Here is a 20,034-nt window from a genome sequence, read left to right as displayed (position 1 = left end):
GGGAAAAATGCAAGAGATGACAATCATAAATATCTCTGCACCAAACACTAGTGCACACAACTATATAAAACAAATACTAACAGACATGAAAAATCATATAAGCACTAATACAAGAGTAGTGGGAGAAATACAATAGTAGTGGGAGACCTCAATACCCTCAATACCTCAATAGACAGATCACCTAGACAAAAAAACAAGCCATGAAATATTAGAACTCAATTAAATTCTTGAACAAATGAACTTAACAAATGTTGACAGAGTGTTTCACCCCACAAAATCAGAATACACATTCTTTTCAGCTGCACGAGTCATTCTTCAAAACAGACTGCATACTTGCTCATCGAAAATATTTACATAAGTGCAAAGGAATTGAAGTTATCCCCTGTATATTATCAGACCATTGTGCGATGAAACTGGAGATCAGTAGCAAAAGAAACCGCAAAAATTTCATAAACACATGGAAATTGAACAACACACTTCTGAATAACCAAGGGTCAGAGACGAAATTAAAGAAGAAATCAGACAGTTCCTTCAATTAAATGACAATGACAATACAACATATCGGAATCTATGGGACACAATGAAAGCAGTCTTATGAGGGACATCCATACCAGTGAATACACATATTAGGAAAACAGAATGAGTCCAATTAAACACCCTAATGCTGAACCTCAAGCTTCTGGAAAAAGAAGAGCAAGACAAACCCAAAGCCCATAGAAAGGAGGAAATTATAAAGATCAGAGCAGAAAGCAATGCAATGGAGACGAGGAGAATGATACAACAAATCAATGAAGCCAAGAGTTGGTTCTTTGAAAGAATCAACAAAATTGACAAACCCTTAGCCAACCTTATCAGAAAAAGGAAAGAAAAGGCCCAAATCCATGCAATTAGGAATGAAAAGGGTGAAATTACAATGAACCCAGCAGAAATCCAGAGGATCATCAATACCTACTTCCAGAACCTATACGCCAATAAGATGGACAACACAGAAGAAATGGACAGATTCCTAGATACATATGAATTACCAAAGTTGAACAAAGAAGACCTAAAAATTCTAAACAACCTAATATCAATCAATGAAATTAAAAATGTAATTAAAAACTTACCAATTAAGAAAAGTCCGGGTCTTGATGGCTTCACCACTGAATTCTACAAGACATTTAGAGAGGAACTACTGCCACTTCTGTTTAAACTCTTCAATGAAATTGAAAGGGAAGCAATACTCCCAAATTCATTCCTGGAAGCAAGCATCACGTTGATCCCCAAAGCAGAGAAAGACCCAACCAAAAAAGAGAACCATAGGTCAATCTCACTAATGAACATAGATGCAAAAATCCTCAACAAGATACTGGCAAATAGAATACAGAGTGTCATCAAAAAGATAATACACCCAGACCAAGTCCAATTTATCCCAGTGGTGCAAGGATGGTTCAACATTTGTAAATCAATAAATGTAATACACTATATTAACAGAGTCAAGGACAAAAACTATATGATCATCTCAATACATGCAGAAAAAGCATTTGACAAAATCCAACATGCATTTATGATAAATACCCTACAAAATATTGGAATAGATGTTCTCTACCTCAATCTGATAAAAGCCATCTATGAAAAACCAACAGCCAATATCATACTAAATGGTCAAAAACTGGAATCCTTCACACTAAAATCAGGAACAAGACAAGGATTCCACTATCACCACTCCTGTTCAATATAGTTTTGGAAACATTAGCCACAGCAATTAGACAAAAGAAATAAAGGGAATAAAGATAGGAAATGAAGAAGTCAAACTGTCATTATTTTCAGATGACACAATTCTCTATACAGAAAACCCCAAGAACTCCGCCAAAAGTCTTCTAGACGTAGTAACCAAATTCAGTAAAGTAGCTGGATACAAGGCCAACACACAAAAATCAATAGCTTTCCTATACACGAACAACAGACTCACTGAGACAGAAATAGGGCAACCAATTCCTTTCACAATAGCATCCAAAAAACTGAAATACCTAGGAATCAACCTAACAAAAGAAATCAAAGACCTCTTCTCTGAAAACTATAGCACTTTGAAAAAGCAGACTGAACAGGATATCAGAAAATGGAAAGACATCCCTTGATCCTGGGTAGGGAGGATCAATATAGTGAAAATAGCCATAGTTCCAAAATTGATATATAGATTCAATGCAATCCAATTTAAATCCCAGCAGCATACTTCAAGGACCTTGAGGAAACAATCCAAAAATTCATTTGGAAGAAGAAGAGACCCAGAATAGCAAAAGCAATTCTAGGTAACAGAGACATGGCAGTGGGCAACACAACCCCCAACTTGAAACTATACTACAAAGCTACTGATGAAAACAGCATGGTACTGGCAAAGAAACAGACCTGAGGACCAGTGGAACAGATTAGAAGATGCAGAAACAACTCCAAACACATTCAGCCACCTCATCTTTGACAAAGGAGCCACACACCCTCACTGGAGGAAAAATAGCCTCTTTAATAAATGGTGCTAGAGAAATTGGGTTTCAACTTGCTAAAGACTAAAACTAGACCTATATCTCTCAAAATGCACTAAACTAAAATCTGAACAGATTAAGGATCTAAATATTAAAATAGAAACACTGAACCAGCTGGAACAGAGGTTAGGTAGAACTCTTGAAGACACCGGTGTAGGAAAAGACTTTATGAACAAAACCTCAGTTGCCCGTGAACTAGGACAAACAATCAACAAGTGAGATCTCTTCTTATTAAAAAGTTTCTGCACGACAAGAGAAACCACCAGCAGTGTGAAGAGACAACCCACAATGTGGGAAAAAATCTTCACCAGCAGTCCCTCAGACAAAGGTCTACTATCTCGAATCTATAAAGAACTTAAAAAAATCAGACCTCCCAAATTTAAAGACCCAATCCAAAAATGGGCATCTGAAATGAACAGACATTTCTCACACAAAGAAGTAGAAATAGCAAATACACATATGAAAAAATGTTCAACATCACTGGTCATTCGAGGATGCAAATGAAAACAAGGTTGAGATTCCACCTCACCCCAGAAAGAATGGCTGCTCTCATGAAATCAACCAATAACAAATGCTGGCGGGGCTCTGGCGAAAGAGGAACACTGCTCCACTGCTGGTGGGAGTGTAGACGGTGCAACCACTTTGGAAATCAATATGGAAATACCTCATAGAACTAGGACTGGAAGTCCCATTTGACCCAGCTATTCCCCTGCTGGGGATCTTCCCCAAAGAATTAAAAGAATCATACCACAGTGATATACAGGCACCCAGGTTCATAGGAGCACAATTTGTAATAGCTAAAACTTGGAAGCAGCCCAAATGCCCATCAACTGGAGACTGGATCAAGAAAATGTGGTTTTTGTATAAAATGGAGTACTACTCAGCCATAAAAAATGAGAAACTAGAGACATTTAATTGCTAAATGGATGCACACTGAGGTGATACTCTTAAGTGAAATAAGTAGGACACACATGTGTAAGTACCAAATAGTTTCTCTGGTGTGAGAAACTGAAAGTGTAAATAAGGACTAAAAGTTATAATAGATAATGTGAAATAGAAAGACAAGGGGCAAAGGGGAAGGGGAAATGGGAGGGGTAGGGGAAAGGAAAGAAGCGAATGGAATTAATATGAAAAAATGAAAATAAGGAAACAAAGTCTTTGTAAATAAGGGAGGCATGGAGGGGTTGAAGGGAAGGTGGGGAAGGGGGAAAAAATAAGAACCAAGAGAGTATGTAAAGGTGCATATTCCCAATGATGAATGTCATTATATTGTACACCTAAAATGTACCAATAAAAGGATATACAAAAAAAAAAAAGAAAAGTAAATTAGTAACATACCTCACAGAATCCCAAAATACATATGGAACCAAAAGAGACGTAGAATAGCAAAAGCAATTCTGAGCAAAAAGGGCAAGGCAGAACACATCGTAATTCTGGACTTCGAGTTGTACCCCAAAGGTAGAGTGTTAAAAACAGCACAGTACAGGCAAAAGAGAAAAACAAAAAAAAAAACCCACCCAGGTTGTGGATCAGCAGAACAGAATAAAGGATTCAGAGACAACCCCAGGCACACAAATGCCCCCACTTCATTTATAGTGGCTCCAATGAACAACAAAAAGAGGAAAACACACTTACCTAGATAGTTTTTGAAGTTCATTTAATGATCTCTAAATTGATTAAAAACCTCTCTAAAATTAGAGAAGGCAACCTACTTTGTGGCATATCTAATATGGGAAGGATTGAAGTTTAGTACCTACACTAAGCATATCAACTCAACTGCTTCCCCTTAAATTATGCCTTACTAATTTACCACTCCAAATTTAAATCAGAAAAATAACTAATGAAACAAACATAAATACAAATGTACTAAGATATTTAAAATTCTATATCACCCAAATTCCTGTTAACAAAAGCAGTTCTACATATATGGTCCTCTGTTTCAACTCACAATATCCCAACTTCATGATGATATGAGAGCAATACACAGTCAATAAAAACTGTACTTGAAAGTTTGAATCTTGCTTACTTCCCACGGTTCTGATATGCTGTGTAGCCCTCCCTTTTCATACTGGTTGTAGCAGTAAGCCACAGCTCCCACCCAGCCACGTGGTCATAAGAATAAAACAGCCTATAATCCACAGTGCACTGCGTTGTTGCATTATGGTTATGGTTACCAAGTCAAATTTCTTGAGAACATTTAGATTATAACATAGTGTACAAATTATGGTGTAACAATACTAACAATTAACTATCTGAAATAAGCATGACCTCTAACACATGCCTTGAAAGATGGTAAATGGTGGAGTACAGGATAAGAAACAGTTAAACAACTGTATAGTCACCTACTATGTTTAATTCTTTCGGAATTACTGTTAATAGTGTAGAATAAAATTCTTAAGAATATGACATTAAATGTGAAATATATACAATACCACAGTTGGTAAGAAACACAGATCACAGAGAGATAAATTTGAGAACTGTCAGGTCATCCAGATGCTTAAAAGCCAAGATTAAGAGAGCTCTGAGTATAAATCTTTTTTTTTTAAGTGCATGTTTGTAATCTAGAATAGTGATGTTTGTTTTGGGGGAATTGGTACATTCATATGATATATCTTGATCATTTCCAATCCCTTAATAGTAACAATCAAAAGTGGTAAATTAAAATACATATATATGTAGAGTAAAAAGTAAAAAACAAACAGTTGAAGTGACTGTACACTGATATTGCTTTGAGCTGTATTAATCATTATTCGGTTATATCTATAAGGAAGGAAAAAACTCTAAACTTTCTAAAAATGGCAATTTCTTTTATTAAAAAAACGAAATGAAATGCTATAGTAACTAAAACTATAGTTCCGGGACGCAAGCCAATTTATGATAAACCAACACTGAATACCTACAGCATATTGCTATAGTTTTATAAGGCAAACGAAAAAATTAAATATTCTCCTTTAAAAAGTGCTTTTTCACTAAAAATGAAACAATTTTAAGAAACATGAATGAATAAAAAATTTGTCAGTCTAATTTTAGACTACTTACATGAGGAAAAAGATAACAAGCGGGACTTTAATAAAACTTGAGAAAAATCATTTCTAAAAATTTAAATAATAATAAATTCCTGATGTTGTTGGGTGGCAAAATTTTAGTACAAAAAGCACATCTGTATGCTTTTGATAAGAAAAACTCTTTCCATCTGCAACTGGAATTGATGTCGTGCCAATTTAAAAATATCAGTCTCTTACAAAGCTATAAAGCAGGAAACAAGTGAAAAATGCAGTTGAGTCTATGAAATGAAAAGTATTCTTTTATTTTTCTATTTGATGTTCTCTATCAAATGTTACAGAAAATAAAACAATAAAATAAAAAGAATGGTAATCTACCAACATAAATACTGGTGAAAACTAGAAGTTCAACTACTTTTTTAAACATGAAGATATTATTTTAAACATTACAGTAAGCTTATATTGTTGAAAATACATCAAATTTTTGAAAAAAAAATTACTCCATATACAAATACAATGAAGACTGCCTTTGTCACCCAAACCACATGGCATAGGTCACAAAGTATGAAAACAGAAGTGGAAGAGTAGAGAACAACTAGTGAATATCAATCTGATACAATAAAATGTTTTGTCCCACTAACTGGATATTTTATAAAAATGACACATTTACATCTTAGATCACTAGCAAGCATAAACAAACAGGATAGCAGCCCCTTCAAAGATAGTCTTTGTTTCTTTTTCCAGATCAGAACATGACACAGCATACAGTCTCTTTCAGACCATCAGTAAATTCATCATCTATGAAAAGGCCATCTTTGAAAGATCTTTTACTGTGCTCAGGCAGATCACCAGCTGACAAATCAAAAACAAGATGTAGGAAAAAAAAGAAAAAAGGCTGGGTGCTGTAATCCTAGCACTCAGGAGGCTGAGGCAGGAGGACTACCAGGAGTTCAAGGCCAGTCTGGGCTACAGAGTAAATTTAAGACCAGCATGAACTACATGGACAGACCCTGTCTCAAAAACCAAAGGGGGGGGGGGCAGTGGGCATGGAGACAGAGGGAGGGAGGAGGAGAGAGAGAGAGACAGACAGAGAGACAGAGAGAGAGAGAGAGAGAGAGAGAGAGACAGAGACAGAGAGACATAGAGATAGACTGACAGATTTTCACAGGATTTCTTTTTCTAGACAGGAAGAACAACTGGTTTGTACAAAGCAAAAAACAAACAACAACAACAACAAAAGACACATACTGGGTAGAAGGGGATCTTAATAATTAAAAGTGAAACTGATGAAAAGGAATATGCTTATAATATGAAGTCTGAAGCAAAGAAAAACTAGTAAGGAATATGGATATTCTATAAAGACAAATATTTAAGTACAAACCATCCAATGGGCACATAACACACTTAATTCCCAAAGTGGCTGAATAAAAAATTTGAATAGTTCACTGGTATCTAAGGCAGTAGATAATTAATTTACATTGTTTAGATAAACTGACTTTGGGAGTGTTAACAAATCTTTTATCTTTACAACTAAGCAACTTTTCTCAGAGTGTCACAACTCCATAGGCATAACATTTTTAAATTATGTGTGTGCGATATGTGTGTGCATGTGTGTGCTAGTAGATAGGCAGGAAGTAGAATTCGTGAATATTCGGGACTTTAGCAAATCAAATGTGCAATATGGGTCTATAGTATATATCTACAGGCAGACTTTTAAAATAAAAGACACCAAGAAAAAGGTAGAAGTATCAATTTTTAAAATTTTAAGTTTCACCCAGTGCTGTACATGGCTTTGTTACGGGGCAATCTTTGACAGTCTACCTATTTTGGTCCAGCTGAGCAGCTGTGGCAAGTGGTAGTGGTGAATCAGAAGGAAGCAGCAGCTGCACATGTTCTCTGGCAGCAGAATAAATGCAGTACTTATCCCTGCTGACTTCTCCCCACAGGCCTCCCTTGACACAGGACGCAGCAAGAGTGAGCACTGAGAATGCAGGCCCAACCAGCTGCCTTAGTCCTTCAGGTGTTTGCTACAGCTCTCTCACAAGACTCCAGTTTCTAGTACCTTCTACAGGCACAGCAAAACTCTGAACAGACATCTCTGTGAAAGACATCCTAGAACCATGACACTCAAGACCAAAGTACTGGCATTTTTCTAGACTATTTCTCTACTGGAAGTCAGCTGCCAAGCCCTATTAATTCAATCCTTTAAATTGCTTCTGAATTCATCATCTCAACTACAGGTGCTCTGTTTAGATCTTTCATATTTTAGCTATTTAAAAAAATCAGGGGGCCAGGGATTTAGCTCAGGGGCACTGAGCCTACCTCACAAGTGCAAGGTCCTGAGTTTGATCCCTTGTACCACAAAAAAATAAAAAGAGTAAGAAAAAAAATCAGGCTCTCAAATACATTTTCCATATCGCTGCCTTCAAAAATATCTTTCTAAAATATAAATCTGAGTATCTCACCTACTTAAATTTCTTCACCAGCTCCCACTGGTAAAAATATATGGTCCAGAGTCCAAATATAGAGATGGCTGTGTTCTTTCAACCTCAATTTAGGATGCAAAAAAAAAAAAAAAAGGAAAAAGTGTGCTTTTTAAAATATTTAATGTAGCAAATAAGATTCTTCACCATCTGATCTTAACTTCTTTATGTCACTCCTTGTTACAAACTGTGTGCTTTAGTCAGAGTGAGCAACTTACAATTTCCTCAATGGCACCATGTTCCTTCAAATCTCTGAATCTTTCTCCTCTGAAGGTATAGCCCATGCATGCTACTAGTAGACTCATTTACCTTGAAAATAGTTTGCACATCCATATCTCTGTGATCCTTCCTTAATCTTTCCCATATTATGGTGCTCTTGTTTACATGACAGACTTCCTCTCCAGACCATGAGCTCCTGAGACAGGGAACATGGCTAACTGGTCTTTTCACAGTTCTTGAACCAAGATGGCTGACTACATTTACTATACTTCAGAGGGAAAGAGAATCCTGGCAGTTGTCACTATCATACCTCTCTTTCTTTGCATACTTCTTAAATTTTCTTTAGATTAAGAAATCATTTCAGAATCATCTGTGTCGTCAAAGAAGGCACTATAGAGTGAGACTGAGATGAGGTGGGATGGGATGGATTGCAATAGGGGAGAGGGGCAAGGATGAATAAGATGTTCTCAGGCTTACAATCAGGTGCAGGAAACAGGCTCAGAAAGACAAAGTCAATTCTTTAGTAATAAGGATCTTAAAGGAGGATGTTTTCTTATGCAGCCCAAACTAAACACTGCTTCCATTACCTTTAGTTTTTGACCAGGAAAAGTAATCGTGGGGGCTGTTTTTGCTTAACAGAGCTGTTATATTTTATTGACCTCTGAATACAAACATTTTGGGTTGGAAGAGCAAAACAATATTTAGACCTTTCGGTATTATAAGGTTAGATGTTTGCTTTAGGTTAAAGAATCTTGTTCCTATCAAAATATTTCATGGTTTCAGAATCAAAGGCTCTAATTATTATAAGATTTAATTATAATTTGATAGGAAAGATGTAAGATGTACCCTTATAATTTTCACATCAAAATTAGAATTCAACTTTAAGCGCAGTAGCATGTACCTGCAGACACAGCTATATGGGAAAGTGAGGCAAAAGTATTGCTTGAGCCCAGGAGTTCAAAACCAGGCTGGGCAACATAATGAGACCATTGCAAACAAACAAAGAAATGGAAAACAGTGCCTAAAATTAAAAATTCCTCAGCCTTACATACTTCTAATACTTACAAAACGAAAAACTGGCTCAAAACTAAAAAATGTGTAATTCAGGAAAAGGTAACAGTTATCAGTTCAAGAAAAGGTCAGGCTCAAAAATCTTGCAGCGTTGCCTCCATGTACTAGTTAGTAGTAGGGATGAGATACAGAGAACATGGCTTTAAAAGGAATTCATTGAGGAGAGAATATTCTTTTCCAAAAAAGTGGCAGTGAGACAATTGCATATCAATGTGAAAAAAAATGAACTCAGACCCTTACTTCATACAATATATGAAAATTAAAGCTTCAAGAATCACAGGCAAAAATGTAAATGCCAAACTAAAACTTGGAGAAAAACAGGGTGAAATCTTCACAGACTTCAGTTAGGTGAAAGTATCTTAGATACCACACTAAAAAGCACAATCATAAAAAAGAACAATTAGTAAGCTGGACTTAGCAAAGTCATCAGCGATATTATAGTTTAAAAGTGAAATGACAAACCACACTTAGGGAAAAATAATTACAAATTATAAGAACTGGCATCTAGGCTATATAAAAACTCTTGTGACTTGATAATAAGACAAAATACTTAATTTAAAAATAGGCAAATGATTTGAAAAGCCATTTCACTGAACAAGATATGTGAGTGGGTACTAAACACATAAAAAGATACACATCACCATTAATCATCACTGAAATGCAAATTAAACCCACAAGGTGACAGCATTTTCCATCCACTAAGCTGGTTATAATCAAAATGACAGGTAATTATAAATGTTACCAAAGATGAAGAAAAACATGAGAATACATGAACTTTTAGGAGTGTAAAATGTTATAGCTACTTTGGAAAAACAGTTCTGCAGTTTCTTTAAAAAGTTAAACATACATTTGTTGCATGATCCAGCAACTCATTCCCTACAGAAATGGATATATCCAAATAATATGAATATTCATTGCGGAATTATTCATCATGTCCAAAAAGTGGAAATAACTCCCAAAGCCTGTTAACTAATGAATACAGAAGCCAACAATGTATATCTATATAATGGGATATTATTCATCAGTAAACAAATGAAATATGAATTTATATAACATATAAACCTCAAAAACATGAAGGGAGCCAGATGAAAAAATTGCACATTTATGATTCCAATTAGATGGAATGTCTAGAATAACTAAACCTATAGAGCCAACAAGGAGATAACAAGTTTCCCAAATCTGGGGAAGGAAAATGAGGATTAATTGTAACTTAGCATAAAAAGAAAAGAAAAAAGGAAGGAAAGAGGATTGTGGTTGGGCTCAGTAGTAAGTAAAAGTGTGAGCATCTTGTTTAAAGAGCTGTTGACTATTTTTTCCTCCTTCTGTGAACACTCTCATGACCCATCATGGTGCTTTCTATTTGCCAGTAATGGTGTGTTCTCTTGGTGATGACACAAACTGTCTGAGCACAGACCTCAAAGCATGCAGTGTACAAATGCCCAATGCAGACCTTTCAGGACGTAGTGGCAGCAACAGCAACTGAGCAGAAAAGGGAATAAATAGGTGGCCAAGAAAGGAAGAGCTGGCCAAGGACAGATGAGATCAGATCTTTCCAAGACCTCAAGAGTGCTCCACTGTTCATCAGACTTTACTTACAAAAAACAAATTTAAACATGAAGTTATTGAGAATTTAAGGTGGCACTCACAGAGCATTAGGCTCCAAGTACAGGGCCTTGCCTAAACACAGAACTCCCTCCAGAGCAAGAGCCCCTATATCATGTACACACAAAGCTGGCCCTGACAATAGTAAGAAGTGTGCAACTTGGCAAACTAACCCCTAAAATCACTGAATGATAATCTTAACAAAGGTTAATTAACTCTGTGGTACTGTGTAAATAATATTTTCATAAAGTTTTTAAATGGCTTTAAGTCTTTGGTGGTGGCCTCATGCCCACATGAATCTTCCATATATACCCACAAGACAGGGTTCAGATGAGCTTCCAGACAGCTGAACACATGGAGATTGCTACAGGGTGGCATACTCAAAAGAGGCCAAGAAGTTCTGTACCCCTCAGCCTATGCATCTTCCATTTGGCTGTTCATCTGTATCTTTTGTGATACCCTTATAATGGGTACATATAAGTGAGGTGTTTCTCTGAACTCTGTGAACTGCTCTAGAAAAGTAATCAAATGGGAAGGATGGGAACCCCCAATTTATAGTCAGTAGGAAGGAAGTACAGGTGACAACTTAACACTGTGATGGCATCTAAAGTGGGAGGCAGCTGTACTGTCAGAACTGAATTAGAGTACTCAGCGGGCACCCACTGCTGTGGCTGAGATGTGGAGAAAACACATCTGCTATCAGAAGCCCTGTGCCAAGCAGAGCTTGAGAATAGTGAAGGTACTTCAGTTTTTCGCATCTCTTTAAAACTCTTTGTGGGTAGAATCAAGGTAATTTCTGAAGTAGTTTACTTTATAGCAGGAGTAGACCTTTTAACCATTAGGGATTTCTAACCAGAAAGTAGGGCCAAATGAGTAGCACCATGATAAAAGTCTACAATCAAGGCTGAATTGCCATCAAGAAATCTCCTTACAATGAGCAATTCCAAGGGCTAAACTGCTTCTGACAGAGCCGACTCCATGAACAAGAGTGCTACAACTTCTTGGTGTTTTTCTTGAAAGATCTTATATTCTGCCAAAATGCATACTTCAAAACCATTAGGGAAAGTAGGAGGTAATCCATGCAAAATTAACAGTATGAATCTCACAAACACGAAAGAAGCCAGATACAAAAAGATCACATCACCAGATCACTAACAAAAATATGAACAATCTCCCCAAGAGTATTAACAGTTCATTTTAGAAGGTGGGTCAAATCCCAAATAAACAATAATATAGTGAACGTGGGTTTTATAAGGAAGGAAGAAAAAAGTATAACTCGAAAGGAGTTATAAAAAAGTGATAAGGTTGCCAAGTTATGACAATAAGAGTAAAATGCACAAAAACTGGGGTGAACTACAAAAGCAGTACTTTCAAGATAGAGTGCAAAGCAAAACTAAGGCAAAAGAAGAACTTGGCATGATTAGACATCTTGTACAGTATTCTCTTCATTGCATGGTGACTCATTGTATTCAGTTGTGTTAATGTATCTGTATATTTAAGTTCAGCTGCTATTACTTGGTAATGTATCACATTTTACTTACTGGGGAAAATGGTATGCAAACCAAGGTGACTTTCACATTAAACATATATGGCTGGACATGGTGGCACATGCCTGTAATCCCAGCACTCAGGAGGCTGAGGCAGGAGGATCACTGAGTTCAAGGCCAGCCTAGGCTACATAGTGAGTTTAAGGCCAGTCTGAACTACATAGTGAGACCCTGTTTCAAAAGACCAAATAGATATAGATCAATATATATCAACAGATATATATCAATCATTCTACTCTTTACCATTTGTGTATAAGCTAGTATGTGTCACAGATATGTCTTCTAGAAATGGGCAGTGTAAAAGGGCAGATTTAATTTGAACTACTGCCTACTTCAATTTATGTCCCAGCTGTCATTTTTTCACTCACTCCTTTCCTGTCTTACTTTACCCAATATCCCCCCCATATTGACACCTCTCAATGATCACATTTGTGGATCACTTATTCAGATTATTTTTGTCTGTATGGGCTTAGTACTTTAATTTTGAAAGTCAGGGAAGGAGATGTTGTTTGGTCTTATAGTACCACAGAAAGATTATAGATATAAATGTTGTTTATTTTAAAGATGGCTTAACATGTCATTTTTCCTCAAATTCAAAAACAATGTCTCAATTTAGCTTTTCTTACTATAGCTCTCAATAGAAAACAAATGCTCTCACTTTATACTACAGTTTTGCTACTTTCAAAGTATGCAATATATTTTTTAAAAACTGACACTCCTTAAATACCTCTTTGTTACTGGGACAAATTTAGTAATATAAATTTTGGGGTAAATTATAAACCCCATGGTATAGAACATATACCAATAAATTACATGGCAAAAATCTCAAAAATAAATAAATAAAAATAGGCTATCATTATTATTACAAAGGGTGACATAAGCGTTTTTCATTTAGAAAATCTATTGGCCAAACAAGATTTCATTAAAAACTGAAAACTATATGAACCAGCGAGAAGTAAAACACTTGATTCCTCAAACAAAGGTTTTGGCTTCCTTGTAAAAATTTCTTCTCTTTTAAAGTAACACTTGTATTCATTAAAGTATAAGTGCCTGATATTAAAAGGCAATTAGGGTAGGGGCTGGGGATTTAGCTCAGTGGCTCCGCACCTGCCTCACAAGCACAAGGTCCTGAGTTTGATCCTTGGCACCAGAAAAAAAAATAAATATATGTATGTACGTATGTATGTATGTATGTATGTATGTATTATGTCATTTAAGCCTCAAACAGGCCTTACAAATGTATCCTTCAATCTGGAGATTTTTTCTGATTAAATAATTGGAAGATAATAATTGCACAAAAATTCACAAAGAGTCTATAAAAGTAACAAACAGAAAGTGAACTAAATATCTAAAAGAAAACTGGTTAAATAAATTACAACACGAACTGCTTTAACTCAGTGGATAAACATGGATAAGATATAGTCAAAAGAGATAACAAAACAATGAATATAGCATATGCTCTTTTATAAAACAAAAATTATAATGAAAATAGAAAAAGACCTAGAAAACGATTTTCCAAGATTATACCACTGGTTCTTTGAGTACAGTCCCTAATCAGTGACACATCAGCATCACTTAGGAACTTGTTAGACAGGAAAATTCTTGGGGCTCCTATTGAATCAAAAACCCTGACAGTGGAGCTGAGCAATTTGTGTTTCAGTAAACACTCCATGATTCTGACAGATTCCAAAGCTTGAGAACCACTACTCTAAACACTTTATTAAAGTCAGGATCTATTTGAGAATCTAATGAAATGGACAGATGCTCAGCTTTATGCTCAGTTTTATGCACAGATAAATATAGGGCAGAAAATATCAGCAGTAGTACAGTACCATTCCACAGTGGAATCTATTAAGCCCTAGGACCCTCAACCTATAACAAATTACACATAATTATTGCATATAAACTGCCAAACTTAAATAGCAAAAATACGAGATGTGAACCAAACCCTCAAGTCCAGCACACCAGTATTTCTTCTAGTTTATCTTCACTTACTCAGATTCCAAGGCTGACACAAAATCTTCTGGGTTTAACTTTCCAAATTTCTGAACTTTATTGAGTTTGTAGGTTGAATTTAGGGCCTTTGCAATGGAGAATTCTCACAAGATCACTACTCTGTTTGACTATCAATCTGTACTTCCTGTCCTTAAGAGAAAAGCTTTTTAGAAAAAGTTTTTGAAAAAACTCACTATTTTAGAAACAACATAGCACAGAGTTCACAGGCCCTAAATCATACATTTTAAGCAGATCCCTGATTTCTTTATAGTTTACACAAAGATCCAAGATCAAACCACAGAAATGTCAAGTTATAGTTTCAAAAGAAAACAACAGTCTAGCAATTAAAAGATTTAATTAGAATGTCAATAATCATCTCCTACTTTTATTTCTCCAAATCGATTTTAGGTTTCTGTGGTAGCACATATATACCTTATGGTAATTTTAACCATATAAAATTATTAATGTTATTCTAAGAGAAATATTCAACTCTTTTTTTAAAAAAACACTACACGTACACCTGCCATTCTCCTATCAATTTGAGCAGGAAACCATTTCTCCTCTACATCATGAGCAACAGAAAAGTACTTATTAAAACATTAATCACAGTCCATTATATTCTGACTCACTGCCAAAAGTTCCCATTACATCACTGAAAATATCTATTAACCAAAACCTGCTTCTGACAAGTTACAGGACTATAGTGTTTAAAATTTAGTAATGTAAAAGTCAGTTTAAAAAGAACAGTTGCACAATTGATTTTGCAGTGGCAGCAAAAGTAACTAATTTTTTCTGACATATATTATGAAAAGGTTGATTTAACTGGTGTTTCTACTGTAAAATTATTCAAAAATTATTTCAAACTTCACCTAGTGTTATTAGACACATTTACTATGAAAGTATTAAATTCCAATCACTAAAATGTGAAATTAAAAAATTTTACATGTGCTGAATACACCACTGACTCATGTAAATACAGGTCTTGTTTGGGGCTGCGTCTCACAGGAAACTGTTGCAAATGAAAACCATCCCTGTTCTCCACTTCCACTCTTCAGGATTTATGTTTTTACATTTTAAACCAGTTATATAGAGAAACAAAAAAACATGGCAACTTTACCCTCACATCAGAATAATGACTACTTTGGGGATTCTGAGCATGTTTAAATAATTTAATATTACTGAAAGCACACCTTAAATATACTTTGATTTCATACCCACAGAACCAACTGTCTAGTTTTCATTTCTTGGACTGTTTATTTGGGGACTGGTAACACTGGTTTCCTAACAAGAAAGTACTACGCCAAACCAGAAGGAAGATGACAATTAATGAAGTGCTAACTGAGTAATTATTTCCTAAGAACATGGACCATTTTGGCTTACAATTTTGTATCCTGGGAAAAACAGTGACTCAAGAGGACAAACATGGGCCATTTTTCTCCTATTTGCTTATTTTCAAAGTTTTGCTATACTGAATATATATTACCTTTAATAGGAAATACCCAGTGAATTTATTTAACAAACACTCTTAAGACAGCCACATGTGACTCTAAGATGACTGAGAGAGACTATTAAAGAAAAAGCTTACCTATCCTAACACATTACATTGTATTGTTTCTTTCAAATTTAAACTCTTAAAATCTCTATTCCTTAAAGTATGGATATATGGCAATTTCCAAGAGCTCATATAAATTCTGTTTCTTATATTTATGTTTTTATTATTTTGATGTTTCTGTTTAATTTAGTTAGAAAACTCATGGTAGAAGGATTTCAAGAAATTAAAAGCATGAATTATAACTTAGTAAAGAGAGAGAAAGAAAACAGATTAACGTTACAATTACAGAGCATGAAAACTATAAATTAACCCAAGAGTCAGTATGCTTCAGATTTCAAAGGTTAAAAGCATCACATATCTGACATATTTCCCAACAACTCACTCTCCAGATTATTTTTCTTTTGTTTTCCTTAAGTGGCAATATAATTTCCACATACTTAATGAAAATAAAGTTATCTCTATTTGAAAGTAGTTTTTAAGAGAATATGAATGTCTAAAATACAACTCAAAATAATTACCTAACTCGTAGTTTGTGATCCTGAATTCTCGACTAGGAAATGAAAAATTAACGAGTAATTTTACACTTTAAAGTATCTTCACTTAACAGGCGAACAGACATATAATTAAAAGAGAAGTTTGTATTTTGTGATTTTTATCTTTTTTGTCTTATTAACCAAGATATAATAATGTTCTTAATTTATTTGAAGAAAGGTAATATAATTATAGATTCTACAGATATTAAAATGAGAATAGGATAATGTGATGAATAATTTATAACAATAAATTGAAAATAAATGACACGGATGAATCCCTTGGAAGACACAAACTACCAAAGTTGGTTTATACTTATAGCAAATATATAATACTAACTAATGGTAGGTGTTACGAGGAGAAATGATATGGGAAATATATACTCTATTTTTTTATATGAGCAATTACTTTATCAATCCAAAGGTGCTGTAAAGTAAAAGGTTTATTTAAAAATCCCAGTAGGCTGGGAAAAGGGATTCTATGATTTATATGAAAATGCAAAGAGCCTAGACTACTCAAAACAGTTTAAAAAAAAAGAATAGAGAAAAGTAAAGGAGCAAACTGGAGAGCTGATGTTCAGACTTACTCTAAAGCTGTAATAATTAGAACAATATTCAGTAACAGTTGTGGTACCATAATCAACAAACAATGCAACAAAATAAGTCAAGATGTAGATCCACACATACATGATCTACTGCTTTTTGATAAAGGTGAAAAGGCAATTCAGTAGAGAAAGAACAGTCTTCAACAAGTGGTGCAGAACCAACTCAGTACTCCTATACCATTAAAATAAATCAAACCGTACCTCTAATCATATTCAAAAATGAACTGCAAATGGATGGCAGACCTAAATGATGTTAAATCCAACCTCAAAATTTAACATTTCTAAGAGAAAAATTAGGAGAAAGTATTCCAACATTGGGTTAAATAACAATTCCCTAGATACAACACCCAAAGTATGACCCCCAAAAGAAAAACAAACAAAAAAACAAGTTGGGCTTCACCAAAGTTAAAACTTCTGCTGTTCTAAAGAAAACTGTTAGGAAATTGAAAAGATAAGTCACAGACTGAGAGAATATATCTGCAAATTACATAGCTGACAAACAATGAATCCAGAGTATAGAAAAAAACTATCAAAACTCAGAAAGAAAACAACCAATAAACAAATGGACAAAGATTTAGGAAAAGGCTTCATCAGAAAAGAGATATGAATGGCAAACAATCACTTGAAGATTCTCAACCAATCATTCAGTAAACAAACATTAAAATAACAAGAAACACCAAGTAGAATGGTTAAAATTTAAATGAATGACAATCTCAAGTACTGGAAAGGGCGGGAGCACCTGGAACTTTCATACACATGGTGAAGACACAAAATGGCATGACCTTTTTGGACAACATGTCATTTTCTTTAAAACTTAGACATATAAAATGATATACTCACTAAACTCCTAGGAACTTTCTCAAAAAGAAAACAAGGAAGAAAAGATATTCATGCAAAAAGAGCTGTATATAAATGCTCATATCAGCCAGGTGTGTTGGCACATGCCTGTAATCCCAGCATTTGGGAGGCTGAGACAGGAGGATCACTGCAAGTTCAAGGCCAGCCTGGAATACACAGTGAGCTGAAGGCCAGCCTAGAATACAGAGCAAGACCCTGTCTCAAAAAATCAAAAACCAAAACAAAACAAACAAAAAAGCTCTTATCAGCTTTATTTTGATAGACCAAAACTAGAGGAAAATACTGGACACAATTCAAATATCCATCAATAGGTTACCAAATAAACTGCGACACAGACTTACAGTGGAATATTATTCTGCAATGAAAAGGAACAAACCACTGATATGCACTGTAACATGGATGAATCGCAAAGTAATCACTCTGAATAAAAGACGTCAAACAAAAAAGAATTGATCTTGCATTTTTATAAAATGCTAAAAAATGCAAACTAATCTATTACTCCTAAAAACACAAGTGGCTTCTTGGTGGAGAACTGAGATGGTCAGGAAAAATTATAAAATGACACCAGGAAACTTTGGGGAGTGATGGATATGTTTATTATCTTGACTATGATGATAGTTTTATAAGTGATATGCAAAAATGCATCAAACTGCATGCACTTAAATATGCATATTTATTGTTACATCAATTATACCTCAGTAAACCTGTTTCAAACTAAAACAAAACTCATCCTATCTTAAAAATACCATATAGGTAAACTGGGCATTTTCATTAATGTAAGAAGCAATATAGTCTTAGGGATCTCATTTTTACTATATCCCCCAAAATGCAATTGTTTTATTATCCCAGAAATTATTTTAATTATTTCCCAATGTTAAACAAATTTTTAAACGCTAAAACAATAAGAATCAAAATAAAGATGGAATCACCTGAAGGATGATATGCAAAGTTAAATAAATCACAGCTATCATGTCAACACTTAGTTTTCTTACTAAATTATTACCTAAACTACTGCATCACTTGAGGATATGAAAGAAAAATGACAAAGGAAGATATTTCACTATTATTTGGTAAATCAGAACACAAAGAGGGAGAGGGTAGCCCTCTGGACTCTATGATGATAAAATTAATCATGTCTGTAAAATCTCAGATCTATCCCAGATGAATGCTCACAAACTCAAAAGGCCAGTGAGTTACCAATACTTTAATTATATACTCCAGTGATTTTTAGTAAATGTAGAGATTTGTGTAACCATCACCACAATCCGATTTCACAACATTTTCCTCACTCCAAAGCAGATTCTTCATGTCTATCTCTAATCAATGAAATATTTATTCTTTGAGGAAGAATAGAATTAATATTATCTATATAGTCTATCGTCTGCATAGTCTGTGGTCTATCTAATCATTAAACAGAAGGAATTTTATCCATGATAATTTGGACAAGAATAATGATCATTCATTTGTCAACACTTTTCATCTTTTTTGATTTTAAACAAATTACCTGATATACTCCCCCAACCCCTGGTACCGGGAATTGAACTCAGGACCTTATGTTTGTGAGGCAGGCATAGTGCCACTGAGCTAAATCCCCAGCCCTACTTGATATACTTTTTATGTGAATAAATGCTATAGGAAAGTATGTATGTATGTTGCCATACATACATGTTCGGAAGAAAGAAGATGATAGAAAAGTGAACAACTGGGCCAGGGATTTAGCCCAGTGGTTCCGTCACCTGCCTTGCAAGTGCAAGGACCCAAGTTCGATCCCCAGTACCAAAAAAAAAAAAAAAAGAAAAGTGAACAATTAATTGCATTGATCCTTCTGATTTTCCTAAGCCTAAAAATGAGAAGCTTCTACAATCATGGAACAAAAGAAGAGGTGATACTCTCATCCAAATTAAAAGCCATCAAAGTTTTCAAAAACAATGAAGTTTGGGCTGGGGATTTAGCTGAGTGGCACTGTGCCTGCCTCACAAGTGCAAGGTCCTGAGTTCAATCTCTGGTACTGAAAAAACAGTAACAACAACAACAACAACAAAAAAAAACAGCAA

At 34.9% G+C, this 20,034-nt stretch overlaps 1 protein-coding gene and 1 non-coding gene across 5 annotated transcripts in view; both read right to left on the bottom strand.

The window, feature by feature from the left end:
- The window catches only part of Mnat1 (MNAT1 component of CDK activating kinase), a 240,901-nt gene that overhangs the window by 58,328 nt on the left and 162,539 nt on the right, over positions 1–20,034 (bottom strand). The window lies entirely within an intron of this gene.
- On the bottom strand, positions 6,260–6,321 carry LOC147822735 (small nucleolar RNA SNORD43). The gene has a single exon (XR_015445231.1). It is a non-coding gene; the product is annotated as a small nucleolar RNA SNORD43 (small nucleolar RNA).

The sequence above is a fragment of the Heterocephalus glaber genome, unplaced genomic scaffold (assembly GCF_053883595.1).
Source record: "Heterocephalus glaber isolate CG9 unplaced genomic scaffold, H.glaber_assembly_v1.0 deba00001608, whole genome shotgun sequence".
Classification (NCBI taxonomy): domain Eukaryota; kingdom Metazoa; phylum Chordata; class Mammalia; order Rodentia; family Bathyergidae; genus Heterocephalus; species Heterocephalus glaber.
The sequence above is the reverse complement of the archived record's forward strand: the minus strand, read 5'-3'. Positions and strand labels throughout refer to the sequence as shown.